Below are 19,863 nucleotides of genomic sequence, written 5' to 3' on the forward strand. Positions count from 1 at the left end.
TTTCGTTATTTTCTGGAGCTGGTTAGTGGAAGTGGGCGAACGGCGACGAGCGATGAGAGCGTACTTTGCGTCCCGCGCGTTCTTTGTTTACCGTGCTTCTGGTGTTCCGCAGCTGTTACCGAAAATTTTCTCGCGACAAGTGCCCGCCCGTTCGCGTCGGTTTAACCGCAATCGCAGGCCCTCTCGCAATGCCGGCGCATTCATTTTCAGTGCACGTGCTTTCGTAAGTTTTTAGCGTAGCCTAAGTATTAACGCATGTGTCGGGCGGCGTCGCCCTGTGTTTCCATTAAGTCGGCTCCTCCGTGATTGTTAACCCCTGCGAGCCTACACGATCGAGCGTGGCGTGGGCCCGGACGCCGGCTCTCCCGGCCGGACGCGTGCGCACGCGGGCCGCCGGCCGGCACCCAGCCGGGCGGCTGCTGCCGAAATGCTCAAACGTTGTGTGGCGGCCGGCCATGCCGGACACGCCTAGCGAACTGTGGCTGCTTTCCAAATAAACGGATGTCTATTGAGGCCGGGGTGTGCGGAGGCGAGTGGAGGGAGGCAGGCTGGGTCGCGCCGAGGCGCGTGTGGTGGCGGCTGGCGGCGGCGACGGACGCAGCGATGTAAGGAGGGTCGTCGCGGGACGGTTGACGCTGCTGGTGGATGTTGCCAGTTGCGGCGATGGCGCGCGGGAGTGGCAGGAGCAGACGTAAAGCACCAGCCGTCACGCTACATGGTGGGGCGCTTCGTTGGATAACAGCGACACAGGGACAGGACACAGACAGTTGTTATATTGTAAGGCACCATGATGCCACTTCTCGGACGCTCGAGATGCGGAAGAGGGCTGAGCTCCTGAAAACGCCACGTTTTTATGATGCCGGTCGCTAGAAAATCGTCAGAAGAGAGCCATCACCGGGCAGGTAAACCGATCGGTATTCACGCCTCGCCGAGGCCGTGTTGTCCCCAAGTGGTACGCAGTTCAGTGGGATTAGCTGCGTCGAAGGAGACTGCGTCCTGCTTACGAACCTGCCGCCCCGAAGCAGGCGCGTGTTGCGGCATCTGCCGCACCAACGTCCGCTTCCAGTCATCAGCTGCGCCTCCACACGAGCACGCATTGTGACCTGAGCGCGCCTCACCGTGAGGTGCTCGTCAGGGGATAGGGGGTGTTGGATTATACACACACGGTGTGTCATGCTCATGGCCCTGTTAATATCCTGCCAACAATTGTTTTATTTTGGAGGGTTTGAGCCGGGCTGCTTATGTAAAACACCTGATGTTAGACGCCGAATGATACTAAATATAAGGCGCGAGTATTCTTGTCTTCGAACTCAGCTCGTTGACATGCAACCTTTGTACTTATTCTCACTTGTTCCTACAAAACCACTTCGCCGGCGGCCACTATTTTGATGCGGTCAGTGACTCACGTACATGATATCCGATGAATTATCCAATTCACGGGAGCACAGGTCAAAGCTGACGTGATTACTACTAAAATTGATTCTAGGCAAAACTAAGTACGCTTAAGGGCGAAGGTTGAACTTGAACTGCTTCCTGTTGCCAATTGCGAGTGCAATTGTGATATACTCTCTAGCTTGCCGTGTACGCACCAACGCTAAACAATCTGGCTGGCTTTTACGTGAACGTTGAGGTTCGAAGAAGACGGCGTTGGTGTCACGAATTAAACCCAGCCGGCACTTGCTTTGACTGCCGTCCCAATCCTGCCACACAAACCGACCTGAACCTGACGGGGTGGCTCAGATCCATCTTCCTGCGTTGAAGGTCCTCCACACTGCGAAAACACAGCCTGCCGTGCGGTTCGCCCGAGGCGGCGCGGGTCCCGGCCATCGGCCGAGGCGGACCGACAGCAGCTGTCGCCCTCTGCAGTGTGCTGGCACGGCCGTGAGCAGGAACTGTCTACACTAAATGCACGCGTGCGCATCTGTAGCGAGCCTCGTCCGGTGCTTCGCGAAGCTGCGGGCTCGCACCGTGAATTAGTTTCGACTCGCCGTGATTGCCGTGGCATTCGTTGTGCATGTGCATGCTTTTTCTAACCACCACCGAGGGGCGACCCCGAGTGTCCCTCCCACCATCCCAGCGATACACTGAAACTTACGTTAACACCAAAGATAGTAAATGCAAGTCGCGTCACTCCCTGCTAAGAGGTGGAAGCAAAAAAAAAGGAATAAAAGAACGAGCCAGCACAGCCCACCGGCGGGTTATATGAGTCACTAGCAGAAATAAGCAAGGGAGGCGAAATAGTGGTCGTAGCCAGAGGCAGTGTACGACCGAACGTTAATGTCCGTTCGGAAAGGTAGCTCACACGATATTAGCATAATGACTCACGCAGGCTGGGAAGGACAAAAGTCTGGTCGCAGAGATGTAAGTCCAAGGTCTCGATTTCAGCCGCCCACCAGACTAAGCAAGCTTGCTGCAGGTGGGCGATCGAAAGACAGAGCCGCCATTTACGGAGTGAAAACGTATACATAGTCATGGTAGAGCTACGCACGCAAGCACACGCTCACATTCGCATGCAGTCGCACACACGCACACATACACTCACACACACGCACACACAACCGCGCGGTCCTTCAAATGTATCGTGAAGAATGGTGCTTTTCAAGAAAACATTTTTTGTGAGCCTCTTTATGCATTTTGTGTCGCCTCAATAGCATCTGCTCTGGATAGTTTAGGTGATACAATAGAGCATTAGAGACGAGGGCCGATCCACGTTACAACATGACAACGGTAGAATTTTGGGGTGAATCATTCATTAAAGTAGTGTCTGTTTTCTAGTGGTTACTCTTGGGATATCTGCTAGCGTAAACAGGGCGTTCATTTTCAGGGTCAGGTTCGAAGTAAATTTTCTATGCATTAACGAGATAAACTGTCGCATTGCAATTTCCTTAACTTAAAGCGATTTTAGTCTGTTTTTGAAATATGATCGCAGTGCGCCTCCGCGCTGATTACCAGCATTTCTAATTTCACGCTTTTGCGGAAGGCAAATTTTGTTCGCGTGGGCTGGGAATGTAAGACCATACACAAGGCAGCAATAATTTATGTGTGGCAAAACAAAGAAGTTGTAAAGTAGAAGCAAAGACCGTGTATTCAAGAAGAACTTGCATCGCTTCATAACGCCAATATTACAGCTAGTAACTAAAGATAGGTGATCAATGTGTTAGTTCCATTTTAGGTTGAAATAAATATATATATATATATATATATATATATATATATATATATATATATACACACATATACATATATATATATATATATATATATATATATATATATATATATATATATATATATATATATGACCAAGTACTAATCAGATGAAATACCAATAACATGTAGGAGATCGGACGATGGTGGAGCAGACTGCATGCACTTACAGGCTGCCGGTCTTCTGCTGAGACTTAGCTCAGATCAGCGGCGGGATCCAGAGGAGGAGAGGGGGGGGGGGGGGGGGGCACGTAAGCTCACTCAATGGAACCATAGTAGCCTTAGCGCACGTAGCTTTCCCGGAGAACCGTGGCGTCGCAAGGAGGCGGGTTGAAGCATGAAGGAGGGACAAGCGGTGGACGCGTCTCCCAGCTAGGGCAAGTCTAACCAATAACAGAGGTGCCCCGACCAGTTTTTAGTCTCTCTCCAGCAAACAGGCGACAGGGGGCAAGCACCCTTCAGGGACGTTTGACTATATATCTCCAAAACGCGGGTACGGCGAATGCTTGATGCATCCACCGACATATTACCAATGGCTTCTATGTGGCTGCCCTACGAGGGTCTCCGGCAGCTTTGTCAGTGCACTGGATCGGCAGCGGTTACGCAGGAAAATGGCCCAACAATCTCCATAAGTCGTCACAGTTGCCACTGAGAGTCCTCCGGCCGGCATCTGTTTGTTCGGTAATACAGATTGGAATCTCGCTGCGGTTTTCTTGCAATGTGGGATACGCAGGCATAGGAATCACACAGAGGCCTTTTTGCGACGTTTGTCAACTTGAACACTATCGTTAACATCGGCATCGGCCCTGGCGCCGGTGCACTGCAGGTAGAGCAAAAACTGGCTGTCAAGCTTGTTTCTTCTCCCCCTGTCCACATTCGCCTATCTTCCGGTGCCTTATTCAGGTGACGTTTGCGGGACAAGCTCATTGAAGACGTTACTCACGTGTTTAAGAGTTGATTGGACGAAGGTCACCTTTGAAGTCTTTATCATGAAGTTGGATCGACGTTTGTTTCATTACTAGAGTGCAGGCTCCTGCTGAGGACCATCCCTCTGTGCGCTCCTGACCGCCTGACAGCCACCTGGTGACCGCTCCCCCCCCCCCTCGGCTGTCTCGAGGTGAGACCGTCAGCATGACCCCTGAAATGTCTCTGCAAGGCATGGGCAGGCCGTTGGTTTACGGGCTGTTTAGCCTATGTTTAGACTGCGCATGGACCTTTAGCATGAATGAGGTATTTGAATGAGCGCGTGTATGCGTACACTTGTTCTTCGAGCAGTCGGATCTCTTGGCGCACATTGTCAGAATTATTAAGGATATTAAGGATAGTTTCGGAGCGATCAGATCAACGAGAAACATCCCTGCCGACGGTGAGTACTGCACCTGAAATGGTGAATCGACATTTTGCCTTCACATACGGAGGGAAGGGAGGTTATCGTTTTACGGAAGGATTGAGGCGAGGTATTAGTATCACAGTTGGAGCATGACTCGGACTAGCATCCACGTCCATCTGTCTTCGGACTATCGTCCACGTCCGCCTGTCTTCGGACTATCGTCCACGTCCACCTGTCTTCGGACTATCGTCCACGTCCATCTGTCTTCGGACTATCGTCCACGTCTGGTGCGTTAGTATGTGCACGTCGTCTCGGCCAGTTATGCACAACTTCGGCCACCGTCACTGACTGCGAGTCCAGTTTTCTCCCACTTGTGCTGACCGGGAAGGACAGTCTCTCGGCGGGTGTTGTAACTTGGTGTCATTCATCTGCTGGATATTCGGGGATTTTATCGCAAACTTGGCTTCCAGCTAAATGAACAACGCTTTCAGAAATCTAAGGGAATGACCAAAGGATCACTTCTATCAGCGGTGACAGCTAAAATTACATTGAACACTCGAAGCCATGGCGTTGGAACCTGCACCAAAAAATTGCAACCATTTCAGAATGGCTGCGATGCGTCGACGACACCTTCCAACTCTGGCAACACCGGCAAGACGTGACGACATTCCTGGACAGCATCAACAGCTGGCGGTCATCCATCCATTTCACTGTGGAACGTGGGCGCGATAACAGACTACCTTCCTAGACGTAGAAGTCGAGAGAACCAACAACAGGTTCGGAACCTCGGTGCGCCGGAAGCCAATACAGTCGGTCACTACCTAAATTTCCAGTCACACCACCCGCGCACGGTCAGGAAAGGCATCGTAAGATGCCTGCAGCATCGCGCAATTGACGTTAGTGATGATGACTCAACTAAGGAGAGGAAACGAGACCGAAATGTTCCGCAGGGACGGGCAAAACGAGAAAGGAACAGCAGCGGTATCACTGCGATACAGCAAGGGTTTGTCAGAAGCGATTGTAAGAACCTGTGGACGCTACGACATCAGGGAAGTCTTCAGGAGCAGCTTCACGCTCCAGAGAATACTTACCAAAGTCAGATCAATAACACCTATAAAACACACGAAGAACTGCGTATGCTACATGTCATGCAGTCGTGACGGGTCCTACAAATATATAATAATATGTTTGCACCATGTGTCGTTTAACTAGCACCTCCTGGTATGTCGCAGGTCGATTGCACAACATAAGAACTCTGTCTTTATGACGTTATCTTATGAACTTGTTGATGATAACATGTTGATGAACTTGATAACATCTTGTGATGTTATCTTATGTCATCTTGTGAACTGTCCTTATAATGCCGAAACAATCAGGATCTGAAGACTTGTCTTTTTAGGTGAAAAATACACTTACGACGGCTTGACTGTCGGTAAACCTGCCTCACGCAGTTTCACATAAGTTTACGATCAATACGCGCCTGGTTGGGGGATCAATTTTAACCGTTACCCTAAGGTTTTCCAGACTAACTTCCGGACGTTGCGGTGAATCCGCACCAAGCTAGTTGTATGCTAGCACCTTGTTAGTTGTATGCTACTAAGTAGCCGATACTTTGTCATTCAAAAACTAAATATACCTCTTCAGGTCGCTGGCCTACAGCTGGCCAAAATCATACTTTTCTCATGCGGTAGTTTTTGGCGCTCATTTCGAATTTTTTGGTCGAAGGAACGCCAACAGAACTTATTTTGACTTCGTGAAGGTCAAGGTAGGTCACTGATCTAAAATGATCCCAATCAGCGTTTTGCTTTGAGGAAAATACCGCATGGCCTAGTTCTTCACGCTGGTTTTAAATCCAAACATCAAAAAGTTCGAAGGTTTCTAGCTGTGTGGAGCTAGCTTGTGTGAGAGTAACATTTTCCACTAGTGGCCTTTTGCTTAGAAAGGATATCTAGATGAAAGCTGGTTGCGCGGGGTCTTATGGGATGGAGTATAGTTCGGACACAACCTGGAGTTTGACCTTGGTTGACATTATTTGACCGAAATGGCCAAACCTATGGGCCTAAAGTTCGACACAAATGAGCTCACATAGACACATATATGCACCTATACATAGCTCACAAGGTTCCCTTTCCACCTTGTGTCTTTGGTAGTCTTAGTCTTCTGGTCTGGATAGCCTTTTTAGTCTTCGATATTCCAGACTTTAAATTAGGACGTCAGCATATCAGTATATTACTCGCGTTCGTACTCGTGCATGCACGGTGTAAATATTTCAGAGGATCTCCTCTGCCTGATTTCCTCACAAGGCCAACGAGCAAAAGATGATAAGCAGGTAGACAGCGTACAGACAGATTAAAATTTTTGTAGATAATATATTATATGGCAACCTTATGACAACAATGTTATATGGCAACCTCATTTCAACAGGGGGACAGTACAAAGATTTTTGCACCTACATTTTGTAGTCCACCCTATTCAGCCGTCCAAAAACAAAACAAAAAAACTGAAAAATGAAGGCTGCATGAACCCGTTGGCGTGACAAAAGAATGGGCGAAATATGCATATTTTGTTTTTTACGTTGCCCAGAATTCGGCTGGCCCATATCCCCTGGCCTCCGCAAGGATGTGCTCTTAAAATGGGCCGTGTTTTGTTATGTACCACAAGCCAACTTAGCGGCCAGTATGCCCTTGATTTGTGAAATATGAAGAATTTTCTCGCTGGCAGACGGAAAAATATGATCTGTAGCTTGAGATATTGATCTCGTCATGAGAAGCTGTGTGCCTCAAGAAAGGAGACTAAATTCTAAAGCTAAGAAAATCTAGTATATCGGTCGGTCTATGACCAATAGCATTTTTTACATAGCGCGTCCATTGGTTGTGCCCGCCAGTCTGTTTTGCCTTCTGCCTTTTATAATTCGCACTTGTGGGGAAAGTGCGCCTTTCTCTTTTTCTGGTGTCAGTTATGAGATAACGAGTAAACTATAGCATCTCTTTACACTTCTCTTGCATGGATCTTTGTATGCGCCATGTGAAAAACGTTCACCACTTTATAAACTGCATTTATTATCTATCCATTTTGGTAGCTATTGTCAAAAACTTACAAAGACAGCGCTTGCACCATTTTCAGCGTTTTTGCGCTGCTACAAATTCACGAAGGCGCCTAAGATACATTTTCATAAATTATTATGCACAGGAATCTACCTGGCTTATTTTTCCTGTGCATGAAGCGCTACTTAGATTATTCAATTGAATCTAACCTTAAATGTCTTGACCATCTATTCGTCCGCCATGTTCGCTACGGTTTGCCCGAAGCACGGACAAATGACAGACACCAATCTATTCCCTGCCTTCCTGCAAGTATATGTTCAATTTTTATTGATAAGGCATCCTGCGACAAAGGAAAGGAATTTAACAGCCATCGGAACACACCAGCGAAATGGCAAGCGACTGTTACTAACGACAGGTTTGCGATATCATCATCTGCAAGTATACCTTTATTTTGCATCGATAAAACATCATGCGACATAAGGAAGGAATTGAACAGTCATCGAAATACGTCAGCGAAATGGTAAACGTCCATTACTAACGACAGGCTCGCGGCACCATAATCGCTTTGAAATCGCAACGTGTAAAGCGTAATGAAAATGCAACGATGCCATTGGTGATGACGTCATAATTGGCAGCTGACCGTCGGCGCTTCGAGCGTCATGACGCGCAAGTCACGCGCAAGCCACGGGCGACAAAGGCGCGTCGTTCCACCCTCGCGGAACCATCCCCCGGCTCGCGTGGAACGAAACCGCCGACCAGACGGACCGGCTGGTCGGTTGGGACAGCACTTGGCACAGCAACCGCGTATTGGGTGGCAGTACGTGAGAGCTTGCGTGAATGGAATGCTGGAGCTGTTCGTGCAATGTTCTCAAAGTGTGCTGTTCGTGGTAAGTAATTGTGCCACCCTTATGCGCCAAAACAAGCCACCTTGTGCTTAAAAGTTGCCAAAGGTTGCAGTACATATTGCAATACGTGTTTGTGTCGCTATCCAGGTGGAATATCGTGAAAAAGTCGTCGGCATGTGCAGACTGGCTGAACATGCAAAATGAGCTGGACTGACAAGAGCATATAAGGTCCCTACAGAATACCACGTGCTTCCAAATGAATATGATACCAGTTGTGCTGTTTTTCACGTACCTAATCGTACCAGTATTTTGAGGAGATTTCTGCATTTTCTTGGTCTAGTATTCATTTTTCCATGTTCATTCGGAGGGGGGGGGGGCAGAGAAGCATTAGGTGAGGGGTTTGGGCCTAGCTCCCCCCCAAAGTCAGCACGGGGGTGAGCTCGCCCTCTCTCCTAAAATGCATAAAATGTCGCCCTTACCCCGGTTTCCATTACCCAAAACAAGTTTTGGCTCGGTGCCAATTAGATTACACGCTATGACGTTTGCAAGCCATCTAATCTCTTCTTTGACTTCAAGGTTGACAAATCAGGCTGTCCTGACGAAGGTCGGCTGAAACGATGAGCTGCGCTTTAGGTGTAAAGATTCGGTTTTGGTAACATACTTCTTACCCATGGCCAGGTCTGACGGTCGCAGGTCTGGATATATGGGTATGGCGTCATAAAAGGCTGGCTCACATCGTGGCGGCTAAGCTGGCTGATCCAGCTCAAGGCCTAGTTGGTCTCAGCGGGAGACGCGCTTAACACTTACCCAGCGACAGACATCCGCCAGGCCTGTTCAAATGATTGCATCCCCACGCACGACTTTAACGTCCCGTCCGGTTTTGACCAGACTTTTTGAGAATCTGGACAGTATCAACTTCGATCAATGTTTTTCCATTCGACGCCTTCAGAACTTCAGTCCAAGACTTAACGATTATGCGGAGAAGCGCCGGGGTGACGCGCTTGACGCCGAGGGTGGGCCCGCGTGGCACCTGCTGGCGCTCCAAACGTCGACCACAGCCTCGCGGTGGGTGCCAGTGGTGCCGTTCTTCGGCCCGGGCTGGTAAGCTACGCGTCGGTGCCCAGGACACTAGTTTTGGTCGGCGTTTGGAACAACTGGGTCTGGGAACAACCCTGTCATTTCACTGTAATTTGTAGTGATGGTCTTCAGGGTTGACTCAGAGGTCAAACGGCCTTTGGCTTCGTGAATGGTCTGTGACGGAGTAAGTGTCTCGTATGGCGCATTAGCAAACGCGTGACATGTCCTGACGCATCCTGAGACCGGCAAACATGAAATTTGACAGCCCTTAGCCTGAATCGTGCCGCGATATCAAATATCCACTTATGAACCATGACCTTGGATCCGTGCAAGCTAACTTTCTCTGCCTCTTCTACAGAGGTAGAGAAGTTATAAAGTTGCGTTTGTAAAAAATCAGCGACGTATGCTCGTAAATATACGCTAGATTCGGTATCCGCCTAAAGTTGTATGTTGTGGTGTCCGCTGTAGGATCTCACTTAACTGATGTTTTAGGCAAAACGCTTTTTGCAAACAACTTTACTGTGGAAAATATAGCTACCAACTCCGTTTTATTTCGATCACCTTTAGGCGAGTTGACTTTACCTGTATTCGAGCATTTGGCAAAAACAAAATACGCTGCAAACAGCTGTTGTGCTCGCGTAACCAAAATATCGATTACATCGGAAAGCAATGAAAAAACGAAACTCCGCTGCTGAGGACAGCTATCAAGAACGTCACAAGAGCCAATGCAAATGCTCGGCTGTCAATCATGTTCAATTCTTCAAACAGAATGAATATGCGTCTTAAATAAATCAATTGCCCCGAAAACTGAAGCCACAAACTGTGGAAGTGTTGGAAGTCCACCAACAGACAAGATGACGGGTATTCATAGGCATCGACTGCCACTGAAAGACCCATTCTTGTTCTGATAGCTACACAGTCCTGCTGACTTCATTCCTTTCTGCTGAGGTTGTATCGTTTTGTCTTACTTTCTTCCCCGACTAGACGCCACTTGATTGATTCCTTCGGTGAAGTACACGCATGGAACACGCATGTTTGTAAGTAAAACTCCTTTTTCCTAAAGGCTAGAAGAAAATGAAGAAACGCACGTACTTGCCAGTATGGCTTCAACTAAAAGACTAGCGAACAGAACTGCGCACATTTTATGATAAAGCATACATATGGGTCACACGTTGTTTGATACAGGCTCGCTTTCTGATCCCTGTCGTTCGACTGGTGGCGTTAAACTAAATAAACCTTACGATTTACTTCCAAGCCCTGTCGGCCATGTGTCGGTCCCAGATAACCGGCGTGACGTTATGTCAGATGATGCGAGAATTATTGGTGATCTGCGGACAGATCTACAGGTCTGTCTGCCTGTGATCTGTGTTCGCCTGCTCCGCGCATCTGGTTTTCAAGACCCGCTCTGGTTGCTGCTATCTGATATCAATCTTCCATTAATCTTGAAAAACTTGTTAAATCGGGCAGATCTCAGACTTGTCCTCGGGCACGCGTCACCGGCTGTACATAAGGCTGGCACTTGTGCAACCCAATTTCTATCCTCCGACAATCCTTCGAACTGTCTGCAGGTGGGGTCGAATAAACCGGTTATTCGTATCCGGGGCAAAAAGTGCACGTCGGATGTTGAGGCTGCCTAGCTCAACAGTGAAGGCCACATGCTAACCACCTTGCATTTTCACAGAGGTGGGTGCAACTTTTGAGCGGTTTCACTTGTTGCTGAAAACCGCATGAAGCCGCACCCACTGGTTGCGCAGATTTAGCTTCTTTTGATATTGCCGGCTGGGATGAGATGCGCTGCTGGAGCTTAGCGTGTTCTCACTGATCCAGAAAGGCTCGCTTAGCGTACTTCTGTACTTTAATCGGGTCAGTTCCAGTGAAATTCACAAACACCTATATGCATTTTTCCATTTGTCAGTGAGCATCAAAACATTGTGTATACTTGTTGACTAATGGAACACTCTTTTAGTTATGTGTTGCTCGTACTATTAATGCAGCGCCTGACTTGCGGGCAAGTGCTGCGCTTACCATGCCTTTAGCATGTCGTTAGCAAGTGGCGCAGTTAAGTTTAGCGGATATGCCTCCCTGCCGAGATCAGGGACGGGATTGGGGATGGGGTCAAGGATGGGAGCAGGATGGTATTAGGGATGGGATTAGGGATGCTTTTACGCAAAGGTCAATGGTGGAAGGGAGCGAAGGGACCAGGTTTCCAGTATCAGGGCAAACTTAACAGCTTTGAGGGCACCTGGTCATCACTTGACACCAGCGCGGAGGGGGGAGGGGGGGGGGGGCGCGAGCGCTCAGAGTCGGTCAGCAGGTCCCCGGACCGAGTTCGTCTGACCGTTGCAGACGTCCGCCAGCGTCGTCGAGACATTCTAAAACGCACGAAGCGACCTGGGGCCTACCCTGACCTCTGCGCGATGGTGCTGGAGCTTACGCTTGACCCCGCGCGATGATGCTGGAGCTTATGCTGACCCTGCGTGATGGTGCTGGAATCTTATGGCTGACCCTGCGCGATGGTGCTGGAGGCTTACGCTGACCCCGCGCGATGGTGCTGGAGCTTACGCTGACCCCGCGCGATGGTGCTGGAGCTTACGCTGACCCCGTGCGATGATGCTGGAGCTTATGCTGACCCCGCGTGATGGTGCTGGCTCTTATGCTTATCCTGTGCGATAGTGTTGGATCTTATGCTGACCCTGCGCGATAGTGCTGGAGCTTACGCTGACCCTGCGCGATGGTGCTGGAGCTTTCGCTGACCTGCGCGATGGTGCTGGAGCTTATGCTGACCCCTGCGTGATGGTGCTGGAGCTTATGCTGACCCTGCGCGATGGTGTTGGAGCTTATGCTGACCCCGTGCCATGGTGCACACGCCGTCCCAGCTAAGCGGCAGAGAAACCTCCGGGATGGCTGCGGAAATCCCAGCTAACCGCGGGAACGGTGCAAAGACAAGTTTCAAGACAAATTTCAGTCTGAAATGGTCAATGGGCTTTTGACATGGCCTAGAAGCAACCAGACGCTTTAATGCATCGGAATGTTTAATGCAACCCGGGTACGGGTCGCCGACTCAGGCCACCCAGAGGCTTGGAAATCTCAAGCCTTGTCCTGTGTAGGCCCTTTGAATTTTCAGCCCATCTGCCCTAAGTACTCCTACATGAAAAGTACATGGCATATAGTGTCATATGCCACAAGTTATGTTCCAATGTTCCAATATCCAAAATGTTTGTTGGTACTGACTCGACTATCAGCCTTGCACCTTTGTGTTGCGCTGCTGGCTGCTGTACCGCTACGTGCTTTGGATGAGGGCAATGTTTGGTGGACAGTAAGGTTAGCATGGTGTCTGCTATTAGAAGAAGGACTGCTCGCCACGTTATGGCGTGCCTTGCATATTATTAGCTGGTTTCTTACTCTCTCGACGAATTACGGTGCTGACCTTGCAGGGCACCTGCAGTGCCAACTTCGTGTTCGTGATTGGTCACGCCTGTGACGTTTCGTCCACTGCACGGGCCCTGCTCGAATGGAGCCAGGAGATGAATAGGGGCCTCCCTGCATTTGCAACTAAGTTTGGAAGCAGCACAAGCTCAACGAGGAGGGCGTCCCTCGATACGGCCGCGACCTACTGCCCGAGACAGCCAGAGCCTTGACTGACTTTGCACCGTTATCAGCCCTCACGTCGTTCCAGGTGGGTTCTCGAACGACCTTCAAACTCTCGTGCGTATGACTGACTGATGCCCGCTTGTAAGGATTACTTAACGGTGTGGTCGCCGCTTTGTTCTTCATCACGACTGAGCGACCAATGCAAACGGGCTGAAGTGCTGGGCAGCCGACGCAGCGGCGGGTAGCGTCGCCTGTTAACTCCTCCGTGGCCAGGTGGAGCGTTTTTGCGTCAAGTTCGCCTAGGTCATTTACCTGCGCAGTAGCGCTTTCGGCGTGGCCGCCTTTGAAGTGGTAGGTGGCTGCCTTCCTATCGTCCTCCTCGCTTCAACTGGAACACCCTGACACCCGTTCTTCATTGGCCAGTGGAAGCCCATTTCTTACTCCGTTGTAAGCTCACTACTTATCTACAACGCCACGGTCCAAACCCGTTCCCTATTTGGCCGAGAGGCTAAGTAAGTGTGCTTGTTTAAAAGTAAGTCGTTGATGGATGCTGATATAACAGCGTGTAGCAGCGCTCGATGCGCTGTTGACAGTCTTGTAACCCGGCAAATAGGTAGGTCTCGATCTCATCTGAAAAGCGCGACCGATATTGATGTCTTTAGTCATAGATCACTTGCTAACGACTGTGATTTGAATAATATCGAAGTGCGCAATTCCTGCGCGCTATATTGTCTCCACGGAGCTGAACAAGCGGATTCGATTTGTGCCCATGTGTGGAATTAAAGGCGTTCTTTATTGGCGTGTATCTGTGACGCCACCTCAGCGAAAGGAGCTTGAGCTATAAGTCTTTGGGGAGGCCGGCCCCAGAATCTAGTGGTGGTGTAGTTCATTGGGCGACTCTGTCTGTAGTCCATTGGGCGGCTCTGTCTGAAAGTCCATTGGGCGGCTCTGTCTGTAGTCCATTGGGCGGCCCTGTCTGTAGTTCATTGGGCGGCTCTGCCCTCAAAAAGACCATTCATTGAAAGCGAACCGACCGTAGACGGTCACGGATGGCGCGGGAATACTTGTCCTCTACGAACTAAATGCAAGGATGCGTTTTTTGCAAGGGAATCTCTCACAACGAAAGCCGACGGACGGGTCGTTCTGTGGGCTGCTGAGGAAGTGCGCAGTCGGAGTGGCGGACACCAGCACCCTGCGGCGGCGGCGTTCAGGGGGCCCGCGCAGGTCGCCGACGGAGGCGCGCCCGGCCCGCCGGTGGCGCCCCCCTCGCCGGCGGTGAAGGTGGCCAGGTGGGCCGCCCGTGCCGGCCGGATCGCTCAGACCTGATCCAGAGGTGTATCACGAGGCCGGCCAGCTCCGAGACCGGCCCCACAGGTGGGTGACGGGCCTGATCTCGTTCGCTTCCCGCGCCGGTGCCGCTACACGACGGCTCGGATGTTTCGCTGCCGGAGAACGTTAGCGCGCGACCAAGACGCCGGTAGCCGTCCTCAACTGTGAGCCGGACGTATCATTGCGCTTGTGCGTGTTAAACCCCGGCTTGCCGACTGTTAACGATGTTGCCACTGTATTCTGTTAAAATCCGTTGTTCTGTTCATTGTCACTCAAGTGCTATGTTGATAGTTGTTTCGGTGCCAAACACAGCAAGATTGAATCTCGCATTTCACCCTGCATGAGCTCAGCGACTCGCTGTTTAATGACCGCCAACATTTTGTGCTGGCTGCGGTGAGCTAAAGAGACCGTTATTCACTGGCCGTTAGTGAATTTGGATCTGCGAGAAAACTAGAACCGACAGATCCCACCGTCTGTTCTATCATCGGGTTCCATCGGATTCATCGGTTCATCGTCGGTTCACCGTTCGCTTCGTCGGCATGATGATTTCTACTCCAAACTAGTAGCCCCCCTGAAGCATCGCACTTCTTGCTTATTGTTGCCATAAGTCCGATGTCAGAGGTCCACTGCATTAACCTCTACTTTTTATGGTAAAGACTAATACCTTTGGAACATTACGACCACTTTCAGACTGGTTTGCTGGCCTCGAAGGCATTTGGGTCACATGCTGCTATATCCATGTTGTGTCCGTTTCCGCTTGGATTGCAGCTCGAACTAACCGACCTTTGCACTAAAACCGAGCGAAAGTAAAAGTGCGGTTTTGATTTCAATCCCAGGATTACGGAGGGATAAACTCGTGGCGATGTTGTGAGGATTTGGCCCTACAAATCAGCTATTACAATATTTAGCAACTTGATTATTTGACAGAGCTAGATGGGATTTCTTCTGATGGTAAGCCATTCAGACGCTTTAACGTTTATCGTACGTTATCACTTGAAGCGCTAGCTTATGGTGCCCTGCTTTTCTCAAATGCCGGGGGGCACATATCTTTGCCGTTCGGGTGATCTTGATTTAAGGTTGTATGCAATACTTACGATCGTCTCATCCTGCGCTACGCAATATATTAACAATTTCAGTCAGCTGGGGCGCACAGATCCTCACGTCTTCGCTTCCTGTTGGTGCGATTACATATAAGATATGACCAACAGTAAACAAATATGTATAATCAACGTCCGTATAGCTTCCATAAGCGTGCACCTCTATTCATACCATGCCTGATATCATACCATAGCCATACCATGCCATGCCTGAAGCTACCATGCCATGCCTGAAGCTACCAAGCCATAGCCATAGTTCAAGCCATGTAAGTACATAGTACATAGTACAAATATAGCACATAGTACATAGTACATAGTACAAAAACATAGCACATAGTACATAGTACATACATAGCACATATTACATAGTACAAGCCATAGCCAGAGCCATAGTTCATACCAGGCCTTGGTAACACTGCCGCTTGGGATCGTAGGACCGCTGGACGATCTCAGAGCTGCTGTCAGGTGTCTAAGGGGCGACTGTCAAATGTGCTTCCTGAGGGCCAGACCGGCCCGGCCCGTGGGAAGGAGATGAACAGGATCACGATCGCTGCGTCGGTGCTGTCGCTGGTGGGGAAGGAAATGAGCAGGATCACGATCGCTTTGCCTCCGCTGTCGCTGGTAGACGAAGGGGATGAACGGGATCGCGATCACTTTGCCCTCCGCTGTCGCTGGTAGACGAAGGGGATGAACGGGATCGCGATTGCTTCGCCTCCGCTGTCGCTGGTAACGAGGGGGATGAGCGGGAACCGCGATTGCTTCGCCTCCGCTGGTCGCTGGTAACGAAGGGATGAGCGGGATCGCGATTGCTTTGCCTCCGCTGTCGCTGTTAGACGAAGGGGATGAACGGGATCGCGATTGCTTCGCCTCCGCTGCCGCTGGTAACGAAGGGGATGAGCGGGATCGTGATTGCTTTGCCTCCGCTGTCGCTGGTAGACGAAGGGGATGAGCAGGATCACGACCGTTTTTGCCTCCGCTGTCGCAGGTAGCCGAAGGGATGAACGGGATCGCAGTCGCTCCGGCTCTGCCGTCGCTCAAATCCGCCAGCTGACCTTGTCTCCGCAGCCCATCCGGCGACGCCGCGAAGTGAACAACGTCGCCTGCTACTTGCAAGCCAAACTGGGTTGCCTGGGAGGGTGGGGCTAAGCATCGTTGAGGTGACGGGTCGACCAGCGTCCCTGGCGACCTCGTCAGCACACTGACGTCCCAGCAGCAGGGACGGCTGTGACGCTGACGAGACAGTCTGACCTTCCCCGCACAGCCGGAGACGCCAAAAGGGGGCCCGGGATGGGGTCGTATGACAAGCGGTTGCAAGAATGTCACTCGGTCAAAAGCGTGAAGACAAGGAGAAAAAAGTAGAGCCGACAGATCCCACCGTCGGTTCTATCGTTGGTTTCATCGGATTCATCGTCGGTTCATCAAATCCTGCTGGTCACATCAATTCTGGTCGGGTTGGTAAGGCTTGCGGGGCATGTGGTCTCGATCGTGTTATGTCGTTTTTGAGGGCGAAGAGCTGGAGAAGTAAATCACAGTTACTCTAATCGCACAAACGTTTTATAAAGGCGCCAAGACAGCGCTGTTGAGCCATTTACGAGCCACGCGGCCCATACTGGATGGCGTCAAGCCAAAAAGCTTGAAACACTTCGTAAAACTTGAAACACTTTCGAGTATGAACGCAAACGCGTCGAACCTTAAAAATGTTCAGCATTCGAAGACGGCTAGCTGCCAACGCTTCAGATGTCCCGGCGGAACACACTTTGCTCCGCGAAAACTGTTTTTAATCTTTAATCTAGTGACCTTGATCAGGTCACGTTTTTTACGGTTTTGTTTACTGACGCCTTACCTTATCACTCTCGTGTACTTGAAGCAAATATTGTTCAATGCTTGTCCGCAACTTGAAGAACCGAAACGTTCACAACGATAGGCACATGATCATAGCAGCAAACGAAAATATAGGCCCGGCGCGACAACATGAATGATGTATGGATCCGCGGTCAACCAAATGCAGATATATTTTTTCAATACAGCGTAAGTTGCTCAGTGCATTAGCAAAGGCAAATTAGTCACATAGATAAGATGGTGGTATTAGCCTTATTCCTCGGAGAAAAACCAGGAGAATGGACATATAGTTGGGTTATATTTCGGTAGCATGCCCTTATCGGAGCAATAGCAGAAGTGAATTAAAGTTGCTCGTCCTCACGAATTCGCTTGTTGCTATTGTTTCGATAAATGGATGTTGCCGAAACACCAACCCAAGTGTACCTCTATTCTCCTGGTTTCTCCGAGGAATAAGGCTAATACTACTGTCTCATCTGTATTTTTCAGATAACTTTTCAGCAAGCTTTCTAGATCATGTAGGATTGTTGATGTACTTTGACATAATATTTCCGACAAACACGCCATGAAGAGGAACGCTGAACATATATGGAAAATCGCTTTCCGAACAGTACGCGGCTACTCGTCTAGCATGCTTGCCAACTTTTGCTGTAAAGCTGTAAGCAAATGCTGACTGCTGTAAAGGTCATGGTGCTATTTTTTCCCTTCGACGCAAAATGTTTGCCCTAACCAAATGAAACAGAAAGCGGTTCAGTGTTATGAAAAACAAGTGTACAAAAATGCCAATTAAAACATGAAGCAACCAGTCCCGGTAAACCTTATTTGTGAAATTTTAAGAACGTTGGTCAGTATTGTTTACACTTTAACGCATTAGCATCATACTAAACAGACATATCATTGCAATTGAAATACATTTGAAACGAGTCACCTGACGTTTTGAGGCAGGCTGAGGACCTCTCTCTCTCCGCACCACAGCAACCTGAGGTCAACAGTTGGTTACTCCTACCCTCCGATCCATGCCCCGCTAATATTCTGGCGTGCTCATGCATATGATGTAGAGCCTACGTGCCATAACCATTGCTTAAGCCTAAACGCTCCCTGTGCTGATTTAAGTTGATTGGTGGTGAGGCTGCATGCCAAAGATAGTTCAAATGGACAGCTTATTCGCAACGGATTCGGACGCCCTAGCTTTCTTCTCCGTCACACGCTCCCTCCCAGCACATTCCGTGAGCGTCCCTTGGATTTCGTCTGCGTGCGCCTCTGCACACACGTCCCTGAGTGCTCCCCTGCACGCACGTCCCTGAGTGCGCCTCTGCCCAGGTATTGCTGCGAGTATCTCTGCTCGCCTGTCCCTGGATGCTGGCGGCTTGCAAGGCTGCCTGCATTGCGCCGGCGGTGCGTTGCACAATGGCGGCACTTTGGAGGCCGGCTCGCGCGCGCCGTTCGGCGGCTCAGCGCGCGGGGACGAGCCCTGAGAGAGTTCGATTTCGGCGAGGCTTTGGATGTCCCGGTTTCGTTCCAAAGCCATGTGCGGCTTACATCCGACGGCGGCTGCTGTCTGGAGGTAGTCCGGTCCGAATGTTTTCCTACAACCCGAAATATGGTCTGGATCCGTCCCTGCTGGATCCTTCACATTTGGTTGCGACACCAACGTTAAAAACACCGCTAACGGAGTCGGGACAGGATCGGGCCTGACCCACTCCCCAGCAGGTAATAGCGGTAAGCTGGCTCGCTACAACAGCGCTAGGAAGGGTTGGTAGATGAGTCCGAAGCTTGGAAAACAAAAGACGTGTTCTGAGGTTTAGCTGACAATACTCGCTGACATTTTGGCGAGTCAACTAAACTTGTCAACTGGGAGATAGTCTTACGTCCACCGCATTATTAGTTGCAAAATAAGATACAATTTTGTAGAATTTCACATATCGGCTGAGATGTCTGCTGGAAAAAATAAGTTGCACGCTCCTGATGGTTGGCCGCTGATGATCAAGCAGACAATGAGCAGAGGCGGCAACTAGATGAGAAACCCTCGCTGGTAGCGCTAGCTTGTAAATCGTAGATAACAATTCCATACAAACTCCAATTTTTTACCCTTTCAGAGGTGAAAAGCTTCTGGCATACATCCAAATCACTGCGTGGGCCATAAAATGCGAGCCGGGCACAAATGGATTTCGCAAGTTCACGGGGCAGAAGTGTCCTTTTTCGGTCTGATTGACAAACGCTCGTCACTGGATGACCTCACGACCCGAGTTCAGAAGCCATCAGCTGATGCAGAGACAGGCTGGGGTCTGCGAGTGACCTCGCGCGACCTTGCAGGTCGGTTTTAACTCTTTTTGGGAAGGTGCGGTGGACGAGCGGCATATAAAAAAACAAGCTGAACACGGGCCGTCGTTCTCAGCTGGTGAATGCCTGCGTGTTGCAGCCATTATTCAAAGCCACGAGGCAGCCGACCGCGGCGGGAAAAATTCCATCAATTGTCCATTAATCACATTAATTACATTATTGATTAC

This window comes from Pollicipes pollicipes, unplaced genomic scaffold, assembly GCF_011947565.3.
Source record: "Pollicipes pollicipes isolate AB1234 unplaced genomic scaffold, Ppol_2.1 Scaffold_7262;HRSCAF=8765_pilon_pilon_pilon, whole genome shotgun sequence".
Classification (NCBI taxonomy): Eukaryota; Metazoa; Arthropoda; class Thecostraca; order Pollicipedomorpha; family Pollicipedidae; genus Pollicipes; species Pollicipes pollicipes.